General features: G+C 39.0%; 1 long non-coding RNA gene across 1 annotated transcript; it reads right to left on the minus strand.

The window, feature by feature from the left end:
* Nucleotides 1-387: 387 nt before the first annotated feature.
* On the minus strand, nucleotides 388-15161 carry LOC104006990 (uncharacterized). Its single transcript, XR_010157774.1, has 2 exons — nucleotides 14973-15161; nucleotides 388-6184 (listed from the first exon to the last, which is right to left on the minus strand). It is a non-coding gene; the product is annotated as an uncharacterized LOC104006990 (long non-coding RNA).
* Between the last annotated feature and the right edge of the window lie 12077 nt (nucleotides 15162-27238).

Consider the following 27238-nt stretch of genomic DNA (forward strand, 5'->3'; position numbering starts at 1 on the left):
TGAAGAGACTAATTGGGAGTGAATGGGTCCTACATTCTTTATATCAGAACTCTGCTTGGTTCAAATTTGCCAAATGGTTGGCTACCTCTTAATTATATTTGATCTCAGAAAGCCAACCATACATCTATAGTTCAGAGAAAGACAAAGAGTAAAAGAAAAGTAATCCAAGTGTCGGTTGCAGAGAATGGGTGTGGGGAGGAGGGTCTCTGCTTTACATCGTCATTCTGAAACTCAAGATCTTTCCTACTAATGCAGGACTCAGCACACTATAGCTCACAGGTCAAATATAGACAGATTTTGGAAAAGAAGAAAGGTTTTGTACATATTTAAAGGAAAGAAGCTGAAGGAGAAAGAGGAGGAGGAGGGGGAGAAGAAACAGAGACTTTATACAGTCTACAAAGCTTAAAATGTTTATTATCTGACCCTTTACAGGAAAAGTTTGCTGACCCCTCATATGACTCAGCATATCTCTAGGGCTCTGAAGCACTTCACTGGGTCCCCCATAAGCAAACATTGGAACAGAAAAAAGCGCTTGAAGGATTTTGTGGGAGGTGTTAGAACCAGGCTTCCAGGAGGCATATGCTTCTGGTAGATAGAACTCAATCACATCTACCTGCATGGGAAGACAGAAAATAAAGTCAAGCTCTCTGCCCAGGAGGGAAAGGGGTTTGGTTGGTGAAAATGCAGTTGTTACAGGGCACCCAAGATTAACTGCTAGGAGAATTAAATTGGCAGTTGTTGAGAGCTCAAGAGAGCCAGAGCACTTCAGACAAAGGTTACGGAGGTGGCTTCCCAGAAAAGGTCAAACTAAGATGGCCAATCAGCAAGAGGGTGGGAAATGCAGGTAAATGGAATGAGATAATCACAGCACAAACATGGGAAACGTAAGGCTTGGCCAGGGAATAACATTTAACAAGGAAAAGGTCCCACTGGGAAGTTCTGGGATACCATCTGCTTAGAAAGAAAGATTGGGTTCAGGTTGCAAAAGGCCTTGAGTGTCAGTTCATATATATGGATACCAACTTTAAAAAAAATAATTTTTTTCGGATTTTTATCTTATTTTATTTATTTTTTACACTTTGGCAGCATTGTCTATGGATCTGCAAACTCTGCATGTTGGGTTTCTTCATAGGTGTCTCTGGATAAAGGCCACCCTCAGAAAATAGGGATACTTGGATCTCAATAAATGAAATAAAATTTTGAAACTTCACTCATCTTTTTTGAGGAAACAAACTTACAAATCATACATTTAAAGAAGTAGATGACAGCATTTATAATTGGTGTAAAGATAATAAAATGAATACTCAGGCTCCTACCAGCAGCGTTAAGTAACAAAACACTGCCAGTATTTGACACCTTTGTGCCCTCCTTGATCACATCTCCTTCTCCCCGCCACTAAGAGCAATCCTGAAATTTATGGTACTTGTTCCTTGATTTTCTTTATAGCTTTACTACTTATTTATGGATTCCTGATAATATATTGTTTAATTTTACCTGCTTTGACCTTTGTACAGATGGTACTATATTATACATACTGTACTGTGATGTGTTTTTGTCCAATGTTATGTTTGTTTGTTTCTTGAGACAGAGTCTCCCTCTGTTGCCCAGGCTGGAGTGCAGTGGCGTGATCTTGGCTCACTACAAGCTCTGCCTCCTGGGTTCAAGTGATTCTCCTGCCTCAGCCTTCCGAGTAGCTGGGACTACAGGCACCCACCACCACGCCCAGCTAATTTTGTTTTTGTATTTTTAGTAGAGACGGGGTTTCACCGTGTTAGCCAGGAGGGTCTCAATCTCCTGACTTCGTGATCTGCCCGCCTCAGCCTCCCAAAGTGCTGGGATTACAGGCATGAGCCACTGTGCCCAGCCCCAATGTTATGTTTTTAAGATTCATCCAAGTTGCTGCTTGTAGCTAGCAGCTAATTCATTTATATGGTATTCTGCTATATGTTAACCTACTCTTGATGGCCATGTCTCTTTCTTTTTAAATTGGAAAAAATGTATCTCTTTCAAAAACATTAAAATAAATACTAAAAACTCAAAAACAAAACAAAACAAAAACAGGAAATAAGATACCTGTGAAGAATGCATTGCTTGTGTCTGCAGACTATTTAAAAGTCAAGGTATCTCTCCTTGGAACTTCCTGTTCTAATAGGAGTATAGAGCTTGGCTTATCATGTTCCATTTGATTTGCTATGACATTTATCTGTACTCTTTCTTGGTGGTTTGTTTTTTCAGATTACCAGTTCCTTGCATGTGATTGAAGGGTTCTAGCTGCTTTAGAAACTGCCCCATCCCCTTGCCTTCACCCTGCCAGTTAAGAACATTCAGGGCACTTTTGTACTCACAGGTCTCAGATTTCCATTTCAGGACATTTGGGCATAGGCCTTCATCAGAGAGTTTCCTCACATATCTCGGGCTGTTCACAACATTACTTGCCTTTTGTAATCCAGTTATTCTGGACATAATGTAAGTGACAGTGATAATTCTATGTTATTCATCTTCCTTGTTAGGCTTTTGTTCTTGAGTCTATTCGTGGCTCAATTTTGTAAATGAAGAAAGCCGTTTTCTTTTCATGTCTTAAGCCTGGCTGAGAGAACATTTCTCAGCTTCTGTTGACACATCCATTCAACTGTCCACCTAAGAAAGCCTGGAGATACTGATACAGCACCACAAAACATCAGTGCACAGTCCCATGAGAAAACCTCAACTGTTCAAGCCTCACTCTCTAAGATAGTTTTCAAGAGTGTTAACAACTATCTCATTCCTTCTTACAGAAAAGAAGCAAGAAAATTTTTCCAAGAGTGGTAAAACATTTTACCTCTCAAACATTTCTCTAAGTTTCTTTTCCTTTTTGTTGTGTATTTCACAGGCAGGTTTCAATTCTGAATAATGAGCATACGTTTGCCTCTTGAGAACAACCTGAGCTGCAAAAACTCCTTTTTAAGCTTCTCTGCTCAAAGCAATCAACTCTATAAATTATACATCTCTTACTTGATATGCATTTTCTAATAGGTAGTCTAAAGCCATCCCATATGAATACTCATTTTCACATTAAAGGTGGAAAAAACTTAAAAGCCTTTCTTTTTTTCTTTTTCTTTTCTTTTCTTTTTTTTTTTTTTTTTTTTTTTTTTTTTTTTTTTTTTTTTTTTTTTTTTGCCAAGAGGCAGATATTCTTCTTTTGAAAAGTCTGTTTATTCCTGGTGGGAAGTTTTATTTCTATCTTCAGAAACATCATTTTAAATTTGTGTAATCAGTTCAGCAAACTGCTTCTTATAGTGATAAATAAATATCAAATTAAACTTGCAATTAAAATTTACTAAAAATATAGGTTGCTATAATTTTGTTGGTGATAAAAGTACAGAAGTAGAAATGATTAATGATGATTACTAATTATGCAGCTGTGTTCAGAGCACACAAGTCTATGGAGCTATAGCTTTTTAGCTAAATAACGATGTTATTCCAGGAAAAACCTTTGTATATAATATCTAAATGCAACACATTTCCAGTCAGAACAAACACCCCCATTACCTCATAACGCTTAGCTTGACAAAGAGAACCAGAAAAATAGAATGCTAGAATAATCGTCTCATATCCTCTTTTGCTTATTGTAGTTTTTTTGTTGACTGTTAGATTAGAGTTTCTAAGAAAAAAATGCCATCAATATGAGAAATTATCTGGTATTAATAATAGTGAAGACAGGAGTAGCTTGTTAAAATTCTGGCTTCTTTCTTTCCTAAATTTTGTATATCCTGTCTTGGAATTTCATATTAAAAATAACTTACTGGTGCCGGGCGTGGTGGCTCATGCCTGTAATCCCAGCACTTTGGGAGGCTGAGGTGGGAGGATCGCGAGGTCAGCAGTTCGAGACCGGCCTGGCCAACATGGTGAAACCCCATCTCTACTAAAAATACAAAAATTAGCCAGGAGTGGTGGCACCCACCTGTAATCCCAGCTACTCGGGAGGCTGAGGTAGGAGAATCGCTTGAACACGGGAGGCAGAGGTTGCAGTGAGCCAAGACCACACCACGGCACTCCAGCCTGGGACAGAGCGAGACTCTGTCTCAAAAAAAAAAAAAAAAAAAAAGTAAAAGTAACTTATTGGTAAGGCTAACAAAGTCACTAAAAAATAAAATCACTAAATAATTTTGTTTGTTTGTTTGTTTTTGGTTTTGTTTTATTTTGTTTTAGAGATGGAGTCTTCTGTCACCCAGGCTGGAGTGCAGTGGAGCAATTGTAGCTCACTGTAGCCTCAAACTCCTGGACTTAAGTGATCCTCCTGCCTCAGCCTCTCCAGATGCAAGTCACTGCATCCAGCAGCTTCCTAAATATTTGACTTGTAGACAGAAGACCTGGATTTGATCCTATCATCTATTACTTAAAATAAGAAAACCTACAAATTAGGTAGCCCTCAATTTTTTTAACCACATATTATTTTTGATTAGCACAAAAATCCCATTTTCCCTTCTGTCTTCTTCACTTGTGTAGAAAATCATTATTTAAAAAAAAACAATTTTAGAGATAAAACAACAGAGACCTACAGAGGTTATGTGAAATTATAATATCTCAAACTCAGTTCTCTTATATTCCAGTCATGTGTTACTTTCAGTATGCAATCAACAAACAAAACTAGGCTGGGCATGACAGCTCATGCCTATAATCTAGCACTTTGAGAGGCTAAGGCAGAAGGATTGCTTGAGCCCAGGAGTTTGAGACCAGCCCAAGCAGCATAACAAGACCCTGTCTCTAAAACTAAAACAAAAATAAACACACAAAAAGGAGAGAGAGAAAGGCAGAGATAAAAAGAGGAGAGACAAAGGGAGAAAAAGAAAAAAACAGAGAAAGGGAAGAAAGAAGAAAGATAAAAGAGGGTGTTGTTGTGAATGTTAAGTATGGAATTCCAAGTAGAGAAGAAAATGATAAAGTAGTAGAAAAAATATGGAAATTTGGAAAAAGTTGTCCTCAAACCAGAATAGCTACTGAGACTACCAAATCGTGGCTGTAATTTAGTGGATAATTAACATGAAAAATGTTGGATTAGGGAGATGCATACAATTTTCCTTCACAGAGGCGGCTTGGTGTGATGGAAAAGATAAAAAACAAACAAAAACTCGTCTAGAAATTCAATGCTTCTGTTGGAATTTGGTTCCACCTCTGAAGTGCAGGGTGACCTCGTCCATGTTGTGTAACTTATTTACTCTTCTTTCCTCATATGGGAAATGATGATAGAGTATCCATCAACCTACCCACATCACAGGGTTATCTGAGGAACTGATGATATCACTGTTGTATAAAAGCTTTTTGAAAGTTGTAAAGCACCAAAGTAACATGTAACATATGACCACAAGTAAACCACATGCTGTTCCTTCGCGTGGAAGTTGGAAAGTCAAATGCAAAAGTAAAGTGGAGGAGATGGGTTACATCATTTTAAAGAAAAATGCAGCTGATCCCATTAACCACAGCCAGATTTTTAAGACCAACTTTGACATTTTTTTGAGTGCTTAATCTTTTTTTTTTTTTTTTTTTTTTGAGACGGAGTCTTGCTCTGTCACCCAGGCTGGAGTGGAATGGCGTGATCTCAGTTCACTGCAAGCTCCGCCTCCCGGGTTCACGCCATTCTCCCGCCTCAGTCTCCCGAGTAGCTGGGACTACAGGCGCCTGCCACCGCGCCCGGCTAATTTTTTGTATTTTTAGTAGAGACAGGGTTTCACAGTATTAGCCAGGATGGTCTCGATCTCTTGACCTCGTGATCCACCCGCCTCAGCCTCCCAAAGTGCTGGGATTACAGGCATGAGCCACCGTGCCCGGCCAGTGCTTAATCTTAAGCAACAGACCTTACGCAATTTTGTTTTAGTATCATGAACACAAGAATCTGTTTGTTTTTGTTTTTGTTTTGTTGTTGTTGTTGTTTTTGACAAAGTGGTTTGAAGAGGCATTGGGGAAGGAAGCAAGATACTCACAACTGAGGGGACCTCAGCCATTTGCCTCCTTATTTCAGAGCATTGTGGGATGACGGTAAGGAGGAGGGCTCACAAGGGGCTCGTGTCTGCCTCTCCGTCTGCCGCTGAGTGATGCAGAGCAAACTGCAGAGCTGGAGACACAGCAGTATCCCAGAGAACTGGCCTGATGGCTCCTCCTGGGCCACGCACCTCCTGTCAGAGCTGGCCAGTTAGCGTTGGCAGACAACCTAGTTAGGACAAGGACATAGAATCAGAGTGGCTGACACAAGAGAGCTCCTCACTGTGACAGCAACTCTGGGGCTCCAGAAAGGAAATAGATGTTTGGAAACAGATATGACAAAAGGCCTTTCCCTTCAACTGCTCAGCATGTGAGACTGAATTTTGGAAGATTAAAAAAAATAAAATAAAAAGAACCATTGTTCATCCCCTCAGGGCTCAGCAAGTGTTTTATCACATTTTTATGAAATATAGTCTTCGCCGCAGAGCTTTGTTTGCATGAGGGTGTGTCCCATCCATGGGTGGAAAATTTCCATAACTTTTTTCCATTCTGTTCTGTTCCTCCCTCTTTTGTACAGTTTTTCAGGGTCTCTGTCCATTGTGATTCTAACATGGACCAACCCTAAGGACCAATGGTATTTGCTATTTTAAAACTTGAAAGATCAAAATGGCAGGGGAAGAAATCAGAATCCTTTTAGTGCCAATTACTCGCCAAATGTCTGTATGAAGAGCCAACGTGACACCTTTCTTACTTAATTCATCCACCAGTGACATTTGTTGAATGATTATTCAGCCAATACTATGTCAAAGAATACCATATACTTTAAAAAATCCTTTAATTCAACAAATCAGCTGATATGAGTGATTTTGTTCCTAAAAAGGTTGGTGTGTTTAAATCTCTTTCCCACTTGCAGTCTTCCCTACTGCTGTGTCTGAGGCAGGTGTTGACAGTTGTTATTCTGTGGTAGGAATTTTTAGAAACAACAGCACTGTAGGGTGGACAAATGGCTTCATCAGGAAATCATGCACTGGTTTGAGATAAGCAAGGGTGGATTTGAAAATCATCTTCCCTTTAGTGTCACTTGTACTTTCTCTTCCTTTAGCTGCTCTCTGTTGTGAATTCTGTCCCTGCAAAGCTTGTCACATACTCCTTACATACACCCTCCTTTCTTGCACAGAGCAATGATCTTACCATTTTCTGAGAGAAACTCATAGATTCGTGTATTACGAGACAAAAGTTGACATCAGTCTTCTCTTAGATCATTTACAGAAACAAAACAAAGAAACAAAAGAAAATTAGTGCTTTCTGCAGAGGAACAGGTACGCACACTGGGATGACCTGCACTTCCTGGACAATCAATTCTGGAAACACTATGGTCACCTACAGCACCACGATGAACTGCATTCCAAGAAGCCTGGAGAGCGAATGTTGAGATGTTCTTTTTGGTACAATGCAAAAGCATATCACATTGCTGTTTGCCCACAGCACGCTTTTTAACTTAAAAGTAAATGCTAATACTTTGAAGATTAAATATTTAAAAAAATACCTCAAACCTAAGCAAATTTTAGTCTCTCTGGAAAAGCAATTGATAAATAATACACTCAAACTGTGACTATATTTTCACACTGTTAAGAATTTATTTATTAAAAAATAATATGTTTCTGGAAACAGCTCCCTTTTGATCATCTCCCCAGAGCTAGAATATACACACAAATTCTATGGAATCAAAGCCTTGTAGGTAAGAAACAATTTTGTTAGATGAATTCTTCAGGAAAGAAGATCATGCCAAAATAGGCCATCTACTTTAAAAAAAAAAAAAACAACTGGATTCTCCATCCTATAATAATAGATCCTAAGTTGAATATGTAGTGTGTAATGTGTCAGCTTGGCTAGGATGAACTACATTTCACAGAATTCCTGTTCTTGTATCTTTCTGGGTAAGGTGAGCTACGGGAAGAGGTTCTTGTGGGAGAAAGGAGGGTGGAGGGGAAGCAGCAGCCACATTTCAGCCGCCCCCTAAACACTGTGGCTTATCTGCTGGCTTACTTCCTTGGTGTGGGCAGTGGCCAGGCTTGCAGCTGTTTCATCTTCCCATGTATCCTCCTTCAGCTTTTCTGATTCCTTCTCTGGTAATTAAAAAGTACAAACTGCTCTAGATATAGTGGTAAGACATTTGCACACCAAGGGTAGGAAATAAACCCCACAAATATCAAGTCTGAGGCATGTCGAGGCACCCCACAAATAGAGACCAGAACAAGAGAAGGCTCCGAAAGTCCAGACTGCTCTGCAAGCAGCTCTGCCACTTAGACCACATGATCCAGAAGAGCCAATGGTTCTTGAAATGCCAGTAACAGAAAGAAACGCTGTTTAAAGCCTTTGCCAGGCTCCTATAGGTACAGCACAGACCAGACCCTTAGAATTTTGGAAGAAAGCCCTGCCATTCTTGATAGGTAATGATTCTTCTTTTATGAAATAGCTTTTATGTTATTACCGGGCCTTGGTAGAGACTGAATGTTTGACGATGGGCTACCAAGTTACCATATGACCTGAGCTGCCCATTACTAGTGTTGTCTGAGTCACCAGGCCATAAAGTTGAGTATGCACAGCAGGACTCTGATTAAATGGAAGTGGTAGATAAAAAATTGGGCCTCAGCAGGGCCTGAAAGCACAAATACGTTGCATGAGCAAGTGGCCTACATATCCGTGGCCCTTACTCCTATTACATTGCCTTCTTTTTTTCAACTTACACCTATGACCCTTGGAGAGCTTCCTATGACAAGCTGATAAAGGGATAAAAATCTTGGGCCTAGTTTGCAGAACTTCAAGCAATGCTCCTGGTCATTCATTTTGCTTCAAAGAATACATGTCCAGAAGTACAAGTCAACACTAACTCATGGGCTATTTGGTTGTATGGTCAGAGATTTGGAAGGAACATGATTGAGAAATTGGTGACAAGGAAATCTGGTGAAAAGGTAGGTTGATGGACCTCTTCAAATGGGCATAGTATGTAAAAATATCTGTGTTCCATGTGAATGCTCACCAAAGGGTAAGCTCAGCAGAGGAGGATTTTATTCATCAGGTGAACAGAATGAGCCATTCTGTGGACATTCGTCACCTTTCTTCCCAACCAACTCCTGTCATTACCCAACTGGAAAATGAAAAAAACAAAAAAAAGGCAATGGTGGCAAAAAATGGCAGTTATGCGTGGGCTCATCGACATGAACTTCTACTTACCAAGGCCTATCTAGCTATAGCCACCACTGAGTGGTGCCAAAACTGAGTGCCTGATCTGTTAACAGCAGAGATTGACAGTGAGCTCCTGACATGGCACCATTCCCAGCTACTAGGCTGATTACATTAGATCACTTCCCTCATGGAAGTGGCAGTGTTTGGCTCTTACTGGAATAGACACTTGTTGTGGATATGTATTTGACTTCCCTGCCCACATGCTCCTGCTAAAACCACTACAAAAACCATGTACAGAATAACTTATTCACTATCACGGTATTTCACACAGCATCACTTTTGACCAACAAATTTGTGTCACAGCAAATGAGGTACAGCAATGGACTCATGCAACTCACTGATCTTACCGTGTTCCCCGTCACCCTGAAGCAGCTGGCTTGATAGAATGGTGGAATGTCCTTTTGGAGACTCATGTATGGTCTTTTAGGATGCAAAGTATGCTCTAGATCAGCATCCAACATATATTTCTGTTTCTTCCTTAGCCAGAACTCATGCGTACGGGGATCAAGGGGTGGAAATAGGACAGGATCTTCTCACTATTATCCCTAGCAGTTCACTAACAAACTATTGCTTCCAGTCCCTGTGACATCAGGCTTGGGTGGTAAAGAGGTCTTAGTTCCAAAAGGAGGAGTTCTTCTGCCAGGGGACATATGATGACTCGGTTGATCTGGAGTGCCACCTGACCGCTTTGACTCATGCCATTGAATCAACAGGCAAAGAAGGCAGTGATTCAATCTAGGCTGCTTCTACACAAAGAGAATCAGGAGCATGTCTCGAAAGCTAAAGTTCTAGGTTTCCTCTTAGTACTACCATATCCTGTGATTAAAGTGAATAGAAAACTACATCAGTTCAACTTAACAAGACTGATAATGGCCTAGAACATTCAGGAACAAAGATTTGGTTTATACCACCAGGCAAAAACCCATGACCAGTTAAAGTACTTACTGAGAACAAAGGGAACATGAAGTAGGTAGTTGAAGAATGTAGTTCTAAATACCAGCTGTGGTCATGTGACCAGTGACAGATACAAGTACTGTAATAATTATGAGTATTTCTTCATTTTTATAGGACTATATGCAAACATACATATAAATATATGTATATATATTTCTTTAACCAATTATTTTGTATTTGTCTTCTGTCTCATTCCCTTATCATCTAACATAAAATGTGTTAATACTATTTAACTTAATATCTCAATGTATAAGTTGTAGGATATCAAAGGAGAGGTGAGAATCTGGTGTGAATCTGTTAAAAGAAAAATGAATATCACCCAAAATCAAAAAAAGAATGTTGGATTCTCTCTTACAGAAAAGTGTATTTTGGTTGTTCTTGGGACAGACATATCATGTTAGAGGCAGGCACAACTTTGTTATTATCTGTAATTGGAAATTAAGTTTGAGTTAAGGAGAGAGTAGGAGGCCAAGTTGTCAAGGTGTGGCTTTGTAAAGAGCGAACCCAACTAGACTGAACTCTGTTTCCCAGAATTCCCTTTTTTGTGTGCTTCTGGTTAGGGTGGGTCACAGGAGAGATTCTCGGGCAAAATTTGGAGAGGGGAGTAAAGCAGCAGCCATTTGCTACCTTATATATGTCTCTTCGCTGCTGGATCACCTCTTGCATGAGACAGCAGCTGGGCCTGCAACTGTTCCACCTTCCCCTGGATGGATCCTCCTGAAGCTTCTCCAACTCCTGGGCCAGGTACACACCTGTACTGAGCTCTGTAATGAAGGGCTCTGCCTCTGAAGGACGTTATACAACCAAGGTTAGAGGCATTCAGAACTGGTGCAAGTTTCAATCTGTCCTTGTGAGCCCCCACTGTGTCTGGGGTTCTGGCCTGCTCTGGTTCTTCCCCACTTTATATCCATCTTCCTTTCCTGACAACCTGTCATTGGAATTCAAGCTCCAGCATTGGATATGAAGACAACAGCTTTACAGACATGACTTAACCACTTAACCACACCACACTATTATGTAATGTCAAATCCCTGGAACTGTATAAATATATGTACATACATACACACAGGCATCCTAGTGTTTTTGCTTCTCTTATTGAAAACTTAATAATACAGTATTTTAGTTGAATGTTAAAAGATTACATTCTTTGAGAAAAACAGCTTTTTGAGGTATAATTGACATACAACAAACTGCACATATTTAAGTTGTACAGTGTGATAAATTTCGACATATGCAGATCCCCTAATCAAGACAGTGAACATATTCATCACCCTCCAAAGTTTGCTTGCTCCCCTTTCTATCCCTCTGTCCTTTCCATTCCTTCCCCATCTCCCCAGACAACCACTGCTGTGCTTTTTCTTCCTCTAGATTGGTTTGCATTTTCTAGAGTTTTATATAAACAGAATCATACTGTATGTACTCTTTTTTTGGTCTGGCTTCTTTCACTCAGCATAATTATTTTGAGATTCCTCTATTCTGTTATGTGCTCATTCTAAAATAGTTAACTCTACAAGGTTAAATTCTTTTTTTTTTTTTTTTTTGAGATGGAGTCTCACTCTGTCGCCTGGGCTGGAGTGCAATGGCCTGATCTCAGCTCACTGCAACCTCCGCCTCCTGGGTTCAAGCAATTCTCCTGCCTCAGCCTCCTGACTAGCTGGAATTACAGGAGCCCGCCACCACGCCTGGCTACTTTTTTGTATTTTTAGTAGAGACGGGATTTCACTATGTTAGCCAGGCTGGTCTCGAACTCCTGACCTCGTGATCCACCCGCTTCGGCCTCCCAAAGTGCTGGGATTACAGGCGTGAGCCGCCACTCCCGGCCCAAGGTTAAATTATTAATAAACAACATTCTGGTTAAGTATAGATCCATCATATGCATTTAGATGCATTGTAACTGGGCATAATTTAGAGAAACCAAAATCCAGACCATCAGAAATAATGCATTAGGAGCATTTCCTTATATCAGGAAGGTCTAGAGATAGTACCATTACATCAGCCTCACCATTAAGTGGTGGGGAAAAAAGCTTCTTTGGAAAGGGTTTCCAAAGGCTGGACTTTACATAAAACAGAGATTTTGGTAAGTGGAGTAGGGCTGGACATCACCATCTCCAGAGGTTAGCCAGGAAACCTAGGGAAGGGATGGGATGCCATCCGCTGAATTTTGAGTGTGGCATCTTCTGAGGGAGTCATGGAATGACATCAGCCTGAATAACCGTGAGTCATTCTTGTTCATACCTTTCCCCAGCACCATCGGCATGTGAATTCAGCAGCCCCAGAGTTTCTCCTTTCATCCAGTTTTGTTCTAGCCCCATTTGCTCCCATATTGCCCCAGATGAGCCAGGAGGGACAGACTGCTCCATAGGGTGCCTGAAAACTTCCAAATATGAGTCATGGAAAGCAACATCATGTAGTTGGCATTTGACTGAAAATCAAGAGGTCTGGATGTTAACCAAGAGCTGCCACTTAATTATAAGCTATGTGACTATGGATAAATCAAATTCTCTCTCTGAATCTCATTTCCTCAACTGTAAACTGAAGGAGTTGGACAAGGTGATCTTGAAAATATCTGCATTCTGTGTAATTAAGAGTGGAGTAACAGGCCAGGCGCGGTGGCTCACACCTGCAATCCCAGCATTTTGGCAGGCCGAGGCAGGCACATCACCTGAGATCAGGAGTTCAAGACCAGCCTGGCCAACATGGTGAAACCCCGTCTCTACAAAACTACAAAAAAAATTAGCCAGGCGTGGTGGCGTGCACCGTAATTCCAGCTACTCCAGAGGCTGAGGTGGAAGAATCGCTTGAACCTGGAAGGCAGAGGTGGCACCATTGCACTCCAGCCTAGGTGACAGAGCAAGACGCCATCTCAACAACAACAACAACAACAACAAATTAGCTGGGCATGGTGGCGCGTGCCTGTAATCCCAGCTACTCAGGAGGCTGAGGTGGGAGGATCGCTTGAAACCAGGAGGCAGAGGTTGCAGTGAGCTGAGATAGTGCCATTGTACTCCAGCCTGGGCAACAAGAGTGAAACTCCATCTCAAAAAAACAAACAAACAAACAAAAAGAGTGGGATAATAAATGCCCAGAGGATTAACAGGTGTAGTCATGCCAAGCACCATGTGGATAGCCTGAATTAAATCCCTACTTGTAAATGTGCTAGGCTATAGCATGGCCATCCATTCATCCATCTGCTCACCCATCCATCCACTTGTCCGTCAATAAATATTCACTAAGCACTTCTATGTGCAGGACATTGTGGTCAGCACTGGAGACAGGAAGATGAATATGGTCTAGCTGCCTTCTTCAAGGTGCTCACAGTTCAGTGAGGGCAGAAACATTTACACATAACTGATTATGCATGATAATTTTAAAATGTATATTTAGAACAGAGATGGTGTTTTGGTAATATCTTGATCCTCAGAACGTTGTACAAAGTTAAAGGAAAATAATTGTTTTTTTCTGAATATCAGAATACATGGAACAAACAGCATTTTAGAAAATTCTACAGGGAGATATGGGAAAGAGGGATTTAAAATATTTCTTTAAACTAAAAATAGAACTACCCTTTGACCCAGCAATCCCATTCTGGATATATACCCAAAGGAAAATAAATCATTCTACCAAAATACACCTGCACTCATATGTTTATTACAACGCTAGTCACAAGAGCAAAGACATGGGATCAACCTAGGTGTCCATTAATGGTGGACTGGTCAAAGAAAATGTGATACATACACACCATGGAATACTATGCAACCATAAAAATAAATGGAATCATGTCCTTTGCAGAGATGTGGATGCAGCTGGAGGCCATTATCCTAAGTGAATTAGCGCAGAAGCAGAAAATCAAATATTGCATGTTCTCACAAGTGGGAGCTAAATATTGAGTACACATGGACATAAAGATGAAAACAATAGACACTGGGGACTCCAAAAGTGGGGGAAGAGGGGAGGAAGCAAAGCAAGAGTTTAAAAGCTGCCTATTGAATACTGTGTTCACTATTTGGGTGATTGTTCGAATAGAAGCCCAAACCTCAGCATCACTCAATACAGCCATGTAACAAACCTACACATGTACCCCCTCAATCTAAAAAAAATTTCTTTAAGTTCCTTTAGGAAACTCATGGCCCCCCTTTTCCCTGACATGTCTTACCGACAGTTATATATATTTCTATATGTATTCATTACTGCAGCAGACCTTTAGGAAGAGAAAGAGGAAAGAGAAGAAAATTCAAATTCTACTCTCCGTATAACTGAACAAGTAACCATCAATTTTCCCTCTCTGGAAAAGGCCACGAGCTTTCTAGGAAAAGAAGACACTATCTAGAATTAGCCAAATTTAATTAAGTTGATGTTATTAACTTACACTATTATATACAAATGTGATGATTGTAAACTGGAAGTTCATTTTCACGAAGCAAATAAATATTTTTGAGACTTATGTCATCAACACTAAAATGTTTACGTATTAGCATCTACATTCTCCATAGATAGTTTTAAATAATTAAATTTATATTTTTCAAAACACTACTTGATTTTTCTCAGTTTTGTTAGAATCAAATAACTGTTGGTTAAAAGAGAACAATAAACAGCTTATACCAACTGAGAAAATCTGAACATCATTTCTAATTTTTGTTCTTAACTTGTACAGTTGAAGATATTATTAAGGAAACAGAAAATACATATTTTAATGGTTAAACTTAAAATGTTTAACTATTCGGCATCCAGCAAACTGGGTGAAGTTTGCTCTTCTATCTGACTTCCGAGAAGCCAGCAAGCCAGGTCATGTGGCTGGCTGACCTCCCAGCACCACCTACCTCAACTCCATGAGATGCCATCAGATCCCACCCAAAGGAGCCAGTCGTCCCCATGAAACAATGACCAATTCTTACAAGACACAACTGGAGCTCTGTTGCTGTGGCACAGGAAGGCTCGATAAGATCTCCCAGCCACAGCATTCTTTTGTGTCAGCAGACGCAAGTGGGATGTTCCTTCTGCAGCTCTTACCGAGCAAGAGGAAGCGGGCTTTGAAACACAATGTTCATTGAAATTGGCTTTCATCTGAGGAATCCCAGGGTGGCTCCTGCTTCATGATGTGCATTCTGTCTGCAGCTGAGCTCTCCTGATGCATTTCCCTTGTTTGTTCTGGGGGGAAGGCAGCACCTTTACGGGACTCACCCTTTTACTAGGTAAAGGGCATCGCATTGTGCTGGGCGAAGCATTATGTGTCAGAATGTCTCCAGTGAGTCTGGAGCCTAGAAGGAGCATCAAAAATAAAATTTAAAAAAATCAAGTCCTCCACCATCCTGGCTCACTGATGGAACAATTTAGGAGAAGAACACAAAGCCATCTAATGACCCTGGGGAGCATTTGCTTGTTTGGTGACCTTAGGAGCAGGAAGTCATTTATCACTCTAGTTGCTACATTGGGCACAATGCCACAGGACACAAATGGGGGTACTGAACGTAAGTCTGAGTGTTGGCCCAATAGTACCTGTCCAGAAGCAGCCTGGGATCCATGATCCATTGCAGGGCAATTATGGCTCTTAAGAAAATGAAGAGAAGTAAGTAATCCACAGTATCATATCATGGGTGAGAAGTCTCTCCATCCCATTGCCCTAGTTTTATAACTTAGCAATTCATCTTCTTTTCAGAGAAAACCATTCTGGATCCCAAACAGATTTTCTCTGATTAAGAAATAGTCTCAATCAGTACATGGAGAAAAAAGCAAACACTGTTAAGCCCATCTTTTCTTGCTAGACACCTCTTCCTTTCTATCTGCTCCACCCAATCTGGGCCAGTTTATTATGCAAAATGAGATAAGCAGTCAAATCCCAATAGGAATACAAGAAAGAACACAACACTTTTTCACTTCCACGGCACTTTTAACTCTGCACATATTTTTTCCTTTGACTCTCAAAATAACCTGGCAAAGTTAGATAGGCATTGTCTATTTTCAGCAGTACAAGGAGTTAGTACAGAGACAAAGTTAAAGACCCTTGAACCTCATAAAGAGCTGGCAGCAGAAAGTACAGAACCCACATGTCAGGTTCCTCAGGTAGGCCCTGTTCATCAGGTCAGATCCCTTAGGCATGTGGACAAGTGACCAGTCTCCAGCTGACTGTAAAGGCTGGCTTTCATCACCACCAGTGGGCTAACCTCCTACATATATCTGTGTGTCTATGGCAAGGTCGACAGAACCCATATATAAGGAAATACTGATACTGAAAAACTTGAAAAACCTGGAAGTTGCTTCTTGGAATCCAGTGTTCTTGTCCCAAGGTAAAAAGAATAGATGTCAATCTTGTAACTGACGCAAGACACTGACGAAAATGACAATCCATGCACTTAGCTTTCCCAAGAATGAAATGAATCAAAAAGTACCAAGAAATCAAAATTCTAGCTAAAGCTCATGAAAAGGACTCAAAACTACTCTCTGAATGGCTTATCTTTAGCTGAGCTCATAACAGAACTCTTAAATTTCTGAAAATTTGGTAGAATCTTCTTGTGAAATTCTTCAGAAAGGATTGCCCAAACCTAGGGATAGCAAAAGTTTTTGATGACCTTTCCGCTACCTATGACTCAACTTATCCCTGATTACAATAGGCTTCTGGAGAAGAGAATTTATATTAGCAATTGGCTTTGAGTAAAAGGGTCTGTGAAACTATCTATTCCTCATCAGTTCCCTCCCCCAACCCAGGTTAAAAGAATAAAATGAAATTAAATTATTAAATAAAATGGATAACAACTGGCCAAAACTTTGCAAAGGAGATTCTTAAATTGAGTGGGATACTCTGGGGTTCTTTTCAACTCTAACATTCTATGACTTTTTAAAAATGCTAGCCAGGCGCGGTGGCTCATGCTTGTAATCCTAGCACTTTGGGAGGCCAAGGTGGGCAGATCACTTGAGGCCAGGAGTTCGAGACCAGCCTGGCCAACATGGTGAAACCCTGTCTCTATTAAAAATGCAAAAAAGTAGTCAGGCATAGTGGTGCACACCTGTAATCCCAGCTACTCAGGAGGCTGAGGCAGAAAAATCGCTTGAACCCCAGAAGTGGAGGTTGCAGTAAGCCAAGATTGCACAACATCAGCCTGGGCTTCAAAGCGAGACTCTGTCAAAAAAAAAAAAAAAATCTAGAGAATAATGCTGGAGCACATAATTTATATATACATATGTATTTATACAACACACACATCTTCGAACAACATGGGTTTGAACTGTGCTGGTACACTTATACATGGATTTCCCTCGGCCTCTGCCACCCCTGAGATAGCAAGACCAACCCAACCCCCCCCTTCCTCAGTCTACCAAATCTGAAGGCAATGAGAATGAAGACCATTGTTGATCAACTTTCATTTAATTAATAGTAAATATATTTTCCCTTCCTTATGATTTTCTTAACTTTTTTCCTCTAGCTTACATACAGTATATAACACATATAACATACAAAATATGTATTAATTGTCTGTTTTGTTATCAGTAAGGCTTTTGGTCGACAGTAAGCTGATGGTAGTTTTAAGGGAGTTAAAAGCTTTACTTGGATTTTCAACTGCACAAACCCCACACTGTTCAAGGATCAATTGTCTGTATATTCTCTGGGCTGGGACCACATAATGTCCAGAAGAGAGATCACATATTATATTAAAGCACATCTAATTCAATTTGTCTTAATTTAGGGAAAAACATATGTGTTGAATACTGCTATGTGTCCAGGGCTGTATAATGCAACAAATAAAAAGATACATCCCTGCCCTCAAGGACATCATAGTATGGTCTGAAGGCAATCACATAAACAGATGTTTTTAGTACAATATACAGTGTGTTGAGATACAGTGATACCCACGGTAATATGGGCCCTAACTGGATGGACCCTAACTTGTCTTATGAAGGAATGGGAAAGACTTGCAGTGGAGGTAATGCCTGTGCTGATACTTTAAGCTTGAAAAGTAATTATTTAAGTAAAGAAGATAATAAAGGATATTCTAGACAGAAGGACTAACAAGAGAAAAAGTGAGGAGGACTGAAACACAAGGCACATTTGAATAAATACAAGAAGCTTGGTATTCCTAAAAAGCTAAGGGCAAGGAAGAAATGGGGTGAGGCATGTATGCAGAGGCCAGAATGAAGATGGTCTTGAAATTTTAAAGCTCCTGTAAGATATAGATCAAATAAATCAGAACAGGATTTAGGTCTCACCACTTTTGATACTGAGAATTCAGAAATTAGATAGTGTGAGGTAAGAAATCAAAGAAACTAAAAAGGCAAGGTGGAGGTTTTCCTAAGATCAAAAGATTGGCTTAGAGGTGATGAATGACAGCTAGAGGTGAAGGCGGAGGTAAAACATTACTGACATTTTGGCAAGTTGCTTATAGCCTCTTGGGAGACCTTTAAAGAGAACTAGCAACATGATTCTTTTCTTCCTTAGAAGTAACCAACAGGACAGCTATAAAGGCCTAGGTCTTACCTACATTTCTGTGGACCTAAGAATAAATAAGAAATCAGACATAAGAAAAAAGGGAGAAGAAAAAGATCAAACTTTGCAGGATATATGTAAAACACTTTTAGTGACCTTAAATTATGAGGTTAAAAATTAACGAAAAGGAAATGGTTTTGAAATTAGATGGTCGAATACAAACTGAAAAAAGAAAATGAAGAGAAATGGCCAGGCGTGGTGGCTCACACCTGTAATCCCAGCACTTTGGGAGGCTGAGGCAGGTGAATCACTTGAAGTCAGAAGTTCGAGACCAGCCTGGCCAACATGGTGAAACCCCGTCTCTACTAAAAATAAAAAAAATTAGCCCGGCATGATGGCACAGGCCTGTAATCCCAGCTAGTCGGGAGGCTGAGGCAAGAGAATTGCTTCAACCCAGGAGGCAGAGGTTGCAGTGAGCCGAGATTGTGCCATTGCACTCCAGCCTGGGCAACAGAGCAAGAATCTGTCTCAAAAACAAACAAACAAACAAACAAACAAACAAAATGAAGAGAAAAAAGTAATCCACAGTGTCAAATCATGGGTGGTTTGAAGTTGCTTATAGAAAGTAACAATAGCAAAGATGACTTGAGTTTAACAAAGGGTAGTGCGTATTCAGTAAATTAGAAATAAGGAAGAATACAGGGTCCTTTCTTTGGTTGGAAAACTAATAGAAACTACTATTATTAATATAATTTCACGATAAAGCAAGAAAGGACTTTATTAAAGCAATACAGAAGAGAATCCCTAGGGCTTTGCAGGGAAGGGGCTTGAAGTATGCCTCACTGCCTCACCCGCCCCTCCATTCTTCCCAAACCCCATCTCTTAGTGATTTAGCAAGGTCAAGGAGCAAACAGCTGTGGCGCAACCAGGGCCAGCTATATAATTTGCAGTGCCCAGAACAAAATGAAAATGCAGAACCTCTTATTCACAAAGCAGAAAATAACATGCTGTTAAAGGTACTAAAATAGTTTTTTCCTTTCTTTCACAGTCTTTCTCTTGACTTGTCATGGTTTTTTTGTTACTATAATTCTGTTCTAAATAAGAAAAAATAAAATTTTAAATTATTAGCAGGATTCTTACCATTCATCTTTATATTGTGCAATGCCAGTCTTGAACACAAATTTAAAAGCCATTAACCCAATGTAGAGTCATCAAAATCACACAATTTGTATTTTGTACTCATACATGCACATGTATTTTGCTCTGACTAGAACAGTGGAAATGCTGCAGAACAGTAACTCAACTGTTCTTACTTCTCTTCCTCATATGCATACATTCTACCAGCATTCTCTACCTCTGACTTACTGATGGGTAAGAAAAAACTAAAAGGAAAGTTAACTGTGGATCAACTTATCTTTCTCTCTGCTTTATGTCATAATTTCTAGCATATGTGGTTGGCTAATACAGGGAAGTAACATGAGTTATGGATATGAGAGAGTTCCTTGCTGTTCCTGTTTTTTAGAACTCTATTTCCTTCTGTTTGCATTCCAAGAAAGTTCTCATTCAAAGCGAGTTCTCATTCAAAAGAAAAGTGGTCTCTTGCAGTTATCAGACCACTTCTCCTCCCGCTACTTACTCAGTGGTAGACCTAACATGCTTAACGTTGCTTGCTTTGAGTTTTAGTGAACTCCCATGTATCATGGGTCCACCGGAATGTTCTGCTTATGGGCCATGGTGAATACTACATGGCTCATGGGGTAATGAGGCATCACAGCCATCATGCATTGTATGTGTCTTCTCTGCTTGTGCACATGCTCCATTGTCCCATTTCACTCACTTACAAACCACAAGTTCAAAGATAAAATTATCAAGAATTTTAAAATGGCATAGAAAGGCATGAAGCCAGGTACAAGGTCTCCTAAGCACTATATGATCATACAATTTGCATGCCCATGAGGCCAGCCCAAGGAGCAAAGGACTAATATTCTTTTTTTTTATTTTATTATTATTATACTTTAAGTTTTAGGGTACATGTGCACGACGTGCAGGTTTGTTACATATGTATACATGTGCCATGCTGGTATGCTGCACCCATTAACTCATCATTTAGCATTAGGTATATCTCCTAATGCTATCCCTCCCCCCTCCCCCCACCCCACAACAGTCCCCGGTGTGTGACGTTCCCCTTCCCGTGTCCATGTGTTCTCATTGTTCAATTCCCACCTATGAGTGACAACATGTGGTGTTTGGTTTTTTGTCCTTGCGATAGTTTGCTGAGAATGATGGTTTCCAGCTTCATCCATGGCCCTACAAAGGACATGAACTCATCATTTTTTATGGCTGCATAGTATTCCATGGTGTATATGTGCCACATTTTCTTAATCCAGTCTATCGCTGTTGGACATTTAGGTTGGTTCCAAGTCTTTGCTATTGTGAATAGTGCCGCTATAAACATACGTGTGCATGTGTCTTTGTAGTAGCATGATTTATAATCCTTTGGGCATATACCCAGTATGGGATGGCTGGGTCAAATGGTATTTCTAGTTCTAGATCCCTGAGGAATCGCCACACTGACTTCCACAATGGTTGAACTAGTTTACAGTCCCACCAACAGTGTAACAGTGTTCCTATTTCTCTACATCCTCTCCAGCACCTGTTGTTTCCTGACTTTTTAATGATCGCCATTCTAACTGGTGTGGGATGGTATCTCTTTGTGGTTTTGATTTGCATTTCTCTGATGGCCAGTGATGATGAGCATTTTTTCATGTGTTTTTTGGCTGCATAAATGTCTTCTTTTGAGAAGTGTCTGTTCATATCCTTCACCCACTTTTTGATGGGGTTGTTTGTTTTTTTCTTGTAAATTTGTTTGAGTTCATTGTAGATTCTGGGTATTAGCCGCAAAGGACTAATATTCTTAACTATTCTTTGGATAAATTGTTTCTTCTCAATTATTTCTTATTTTTATCACAGACCTAATTTAGAAAATGCTTTGAGATCAACAAAATCTCCAGTAGTGCAATTTATAACCCAACCTTATAGAAACTAGGCAGTAAGACTAAATAATTGTAGAGAAACACACCTGCACAAATGATTTAACTGCCTGAACCAAAGACTTTTTATTAAATAGAAATTAAGATTGAAATAATTTGAGCTAATATCTTTAAGACTATAACAAATTTAATCTTACTCACTCAAGATCCTACAACAATGACCCATGTAGGTGGCCCATTGTCTATTTTTAGTCTTGGGAAAGGGGAAAATTCAAGCTTAGAGAGCTCCCTTGTCCACCAAGAAGCAAGAAGGAGCAATACAGCAGGGAATAACTTAATGCTGCCCTTGGATTCTTCAATATGAGGTATATGGCATCAGGACACTGTAGGGATTTTCATGGGAGAGCCTAGAGGTAAAAAATGATTGCTTCTTTTGCCTTCTTTGAGTTGCAACACCATCATTTTTGGGAACACCACCTTGGAATGTACTTCACTTTAAAGAAATTTCTTGGTGATAATATCAATATCTGGTATAGCTTTCTTGTACAGGTCCACGAGCATCTACAACTTTGTACACGGTAAATTAGAATATCCTGAAGAAAAAGGGTTAATATTGAAGTACCCAGCAGAAGACATGCCAGACACATTTCATTACCAGAAAAAACGGGAAGGCACTCATCCAGGAACTCATAAAAGATACTGCAGAGAATGTTGATTGGCAGTTTTTAGCCTCTGCATCTGGAGAGTTATTTATAGTCAAATCTTGATAATCAGTGGTAAAGGAGAAAAAGGAAAGAATAGATTATTGAAACCATGCATCATTCACAAACCATTTTGAACAGTTGTTTTTAACTGCCACTTTCTATCAAAATTTCAACCAGATTTATTAACAAAGAGTCGATTTACAACTTCGTGTTTCTTTTTATGTCATCTGCTGACCCTCAGGAGTAAATGTCAAAGAACGGGTCAGAGCATCGTTGGGTAACCATAAACATAGGATAACAAACAAATGAACTATTATTATGAAAAAGTGACCGATTTACTTTGACCCTGCATGACCACATCATGCAACTTTAAAAGCTCGCAAAGAACAAAACTTGAGCACTGAGCCTAATAGCTTGAGGAATACTTATATCACTTAACATACATCTTTTAAATCTCAAGTCATATGGTTTTTAAAAATTCAAGTTCACTCAAAACTAGCAAAGAGTAACTGACTAGAAAATAATTGTTGATCCTTTCACTTTAAAAAAAAACTTCTCTGAGTTAGGATATGTAGCCAAAAGACCAAGTCTCAGTAATTCTAGAAGTTTCTGAAGGATCTGTTTTATTAAGTCAGCCTGTTAGAAACAGCATCACTCCATGGACGGTTTGTTTTTGGACCTTATTTGGTAAAAGTCTTAGCACAGGAACTCTTCTTGGGACATAAACCTGCTTTAATATTTGAATTAATTAGTAACGACTGATGATAGTAATACCACAAGTTTATCTGATGCCATAAACCAAATGGATTATGTTTAGGTTCTATCATCTATTAGAATTAGAGTAGGCTACTATTCTGTGCCCTCTAATTTGGTGTTGGCATCCAGAAAGCTGCACACTCAGCACATGAGTTCTAAGATGCCTATCAATTAAACTCCTCACCACAATAGAAAAGAATCGCTTTCAACAAGATGAGGATACTGTATTACATCTCTTTCCATTTAGAATAGATTTGCAATGTCATGTTCGATATTTTTTTGAATGATAGCATTCATTGACTGCCTATTATACCCCATGCTTTATGCTATGCACTATTCATGGAGGAGTTCATTTAATATCGACCCAAAACCCATGAAGCAAGTTCCATTAGTTCTATCATTAAATTCATTTACCAATGAGAAAATAGGGACTTAGAGAATAAGTGTACATTGCCTAAGAACACTCACCTATTAAGTGGTAGGCATGAGATATGACCCCAACTTTCTCACATTGGAACCTGAGCTCTTATCCATTATTCTACACTGAAACCTATTTCATTGCAACAGAAGATGTTGTATTTGATAACATTAAACAGGCTAGGAATAATACATCTTCAACATATAGGTAACTGAAATGCATAAATTTCTTTAGGTGAATCTGACTCCAAATTGTTGCAGCATACCACTATAGTAGCTCAAAAAGAGCAAAATCACTAATGAGAGGATAAAGGAAACAAAACATAGGTTATGAAAAACAACACAGCCTTGGAGAAGTTGCAATGTAAGCAACTTGATGGAGAAGAAAGAGAGGAAGCAATGGGCCTCTAAAAAGAGTTGGTACCCTATTACAGAAGTGCTTGAGAAGGCACCAGTGCATGGCATATGTGATGGTTGTCACTGTAATTATTTCTATACTATTGCATCTGAGAGTGGATCCTTCCAAAAGTAAAAAATCAACTCTATTTTCTACTTCTCTTTCCCCATTATATCTCATCCTCTACTCTTATTTTTAATTAACTCAGAATAAAATGTTTGAATCTCTCATCTAGCCCACAGTTAAAGTGTTGACATACCACTTGTTGAAAGTAATTCATCTTCAGTTTATAAATTCAGAAACCAATTGGTAGCCCTCAGATCATCATGAAATTGACTAGGTTTTCATCATCAAGTCTCTTGCTCATCTGACAGGACTATACATCCAAACGGCACCATTATTCCTGATATTCTTTTTCTGCTGATAACAAAGTTTTAAAGTTTTTAGAATTGAGAGCTTTCTCTGGAACAATGTTTTCTATGTAAACCAAGAAAAAAGGAGAGACACATAAATTATAGGTGTGTAGTTTTGATGAGATAAACACACCTTGAAGCCTAGTATTTAGTAGCATAAGAACCTTATGAGAAACTACTTTTTGACTTGAGGAAAAGTACTAGAACAAAGGTAATCCCTGATGACCGAATGTAAAAGGTTTTAAATTTTTGTTGTCTCTCTGCACATAGAAAAAAATCCCTCTAATCCCAAACTACTGGTTTGGAAAGTGAGCTGTAAAGTGGGCGATTTTAGTACATTCTCCTACTCAGAAACACTGTTAAAACAGAAGCAATGGGATTTGAGAGCAAAAGGCCTTCTGTTCATCTATAAGCTTTCATTTGGATCACTGAGTTTACTTTTTGTGACTACATGGACTCTTTAAAAAATAATAATTCATATTTACTTCAAATTTTTATGTTCTTAAATTGTTTTTAGTAAAAAAATAGTGTCTAAAGAATTGGATCAGTGAATGCAGATGAAAGTTTGAATTTGTATTGGATGATGCTTTAAACTACAAAACAGATATAATTCTATGGTCAGAGGGATTGAACTTGAATTGTTTTTAAAAAGAAACTTGAATATTGGACAGTTTTCAATACTGTTTATAGCAATAATATCATGTAAATGTGGAAATAACTTCTTCAGTTTGTCCCAATCTCAGCACCTGGGGGTGAAGTTTTATTTTTATATCCTCTATGTTATTAAATGATAACATTTAGTAAAGTCACATTTCATTGTGACTGACAATATCTTATGAGAACAGAGCTTAACAAAACAAAGCTGAAAGAAGAGTTTTGGCTTTGCTTCATATTTCATTTCCTGTCCATAGCTTATTGTTATCAAGGATGGAGAGCCTTTTTACATTCTTTAGAATAGAGAGTTCATTTACCATTAGTAGATATTTATACCAGAGTGAGTGAACAAATGAAACTGTAGCTTTTAACAATAATGAAATAGTCCATTTAAGACAGTCTTCTCTTCAGTCACTTTTGGGGTAACTAAAGCTTGAGTTAAGATGGCTCTATTACACCAAACTATTTGACTTATTTTTTTTTTGAACATTTTGACCCTCAAATATGTATCAGACCTTTCTTTTTCAATTATTTTACTTTATACTAAAGATTATCAAATTCCAGGATAAAATTTCCAACAAGGTAAGAATAAAAGTTGAAGGATTGTGGTCAATAGAAAGATCATTGGTTTGTTAGGGTTTTGCCCCTTGCTGACTTTAAAAAACCATTTACTGGATTTTGAAGTGAATTTTCCACTCACAGAAAAAGGACTTATGGAAAAATAACATTCATGTGGGAAAAGAAAAAAAATCAACTCACTGCTGCATCATCATCTCTACAAGGACAGGTAAGGGAAAAAGCACTTATTATTTCTCTGGCTGTAATCAAAGAGATTAAGAGAAATTTTAATGGAGCACATTTTTGTTTTAAAAAAGAGAGAAGAGGCACGGTTTGAAACCATCAAGGATTACTTCCTGTATAGAAGAAGTCAGCTGCATGCATACAATAGCGAAGCTATGTTCCCTCCTGGAGCCAGACCAAGGTCAGGAATTTCAATTGTGATTCCTGACTCATGGAAAATTCTGACGCATTTTATATGTGTGAGGCTAGGTACACGCAAACCCACCAATTCTTTAGCACCATTAGTGTTTTTACTCATTACTTCTTTTTTTTTTTTTAAACTAAGAAAGAGCATAAGTGGAGGAATGCTAAATTTATAATACATTAGAACACAACCTCCCCTCCTGATTCCTCCCTCTTAGTTTTAAGACTTTCTCTGATATTCATGCTATTAGGGTTTGTCCCACAGTCTCAAGGTCAAATACTAGCAAGTGTTCTTAGTTGTTTCAAGCTATTTAAAACTAATTGTATTTAAGTCATTGCATATATTATTTATGGGAATGTAAACTGTTGCAATTGTTTTGAATGGCAATTTGGCAATATCTATCGAAATATCTCCTCTGCCAAGAGACTTCCAGTTTCAGCTCTGATGTGTAAAGAGCTTGGAAGCTGTCATTTCCATCCTTACAACAAGATCAAACTGAAAAACTGAAAATTATCAACTTTTCTTGGACCCATCAGAGACGTGAGGAACAAACTCTGTTCCCATTATCCCTGCAAAATTCTGGAATCCAGAAATGAGTCCAGCTGAGATCTGCTCACTGGAAGCAGCTGCCTCCGGAGTTCACAAACTGGTAAGAACGCTTAGATGGCAATTCTGACAAATTGCTAGAGGCCGAGTGTGCATTTGCCTAGGAATGAGAAACTCTTAGGAGTCATGACCTTAGGGTTGAAACACACAAACTCTCTCTGAGCAGGAGTACTCCGGGAAGCCAAAACTGAAGAAGAGACCAAAAAAAGTACACTAGAGGAATTTGAAGCCTCTGGCACCTTAATTACCTCAGATATTAAACACAGCCCAGCACCTAGCAGATTAGCATAAAACCTCACACTAGAGATCAATATACCTCTGTCCCTATTACCCAGTATGACACATCTGGCTTTCCACAAAAAAAAAAAAAAAAAAAAAAAAAATTGTAAGGCAAAACAAATGCAAGAAAATACACAATCTAGAAAGATAAAGCAGCCTCAAAACCAGGCTCAGATATGACGCAGACATTGAAATCAACAGACAGGGAATTTAAAATAGCTATGATTAAAATCTGAGGGTACTAATGTAAAAAATAGATAACATGCAAGAACAGATGGGTAATTTAAGTGGAGAAATGTAAACTCTAAGAAAGAATAAAAAATACTAAAAAGAAAAAACACGAAGATAAATGAAGGATACCTTTGAGAGGCTTATTGGTAGACTGGAAATAGCTGAGAGAAGAATCAGTGAGCCTAAGTTAGATCAACAGAAACTTCTCAAACAGAAATGCAAGGAAACAAAAGAATTT

This window comes from Pan troglodytes, chromosome 5 (assembly GCF_028858775.2).
Source record: "Pan troglodytes isolate AG18354 chromosome 5, NHGRI_mPanTro3-v2.0_pri, whole genome shotgun sequence".
In the NCBI taxonomy this organism is placed as follows: Eukaryota; Metazoa; Chordata; class Mammalia; order Primates; family Hominidae; genus Pan; species Pan troglodytes.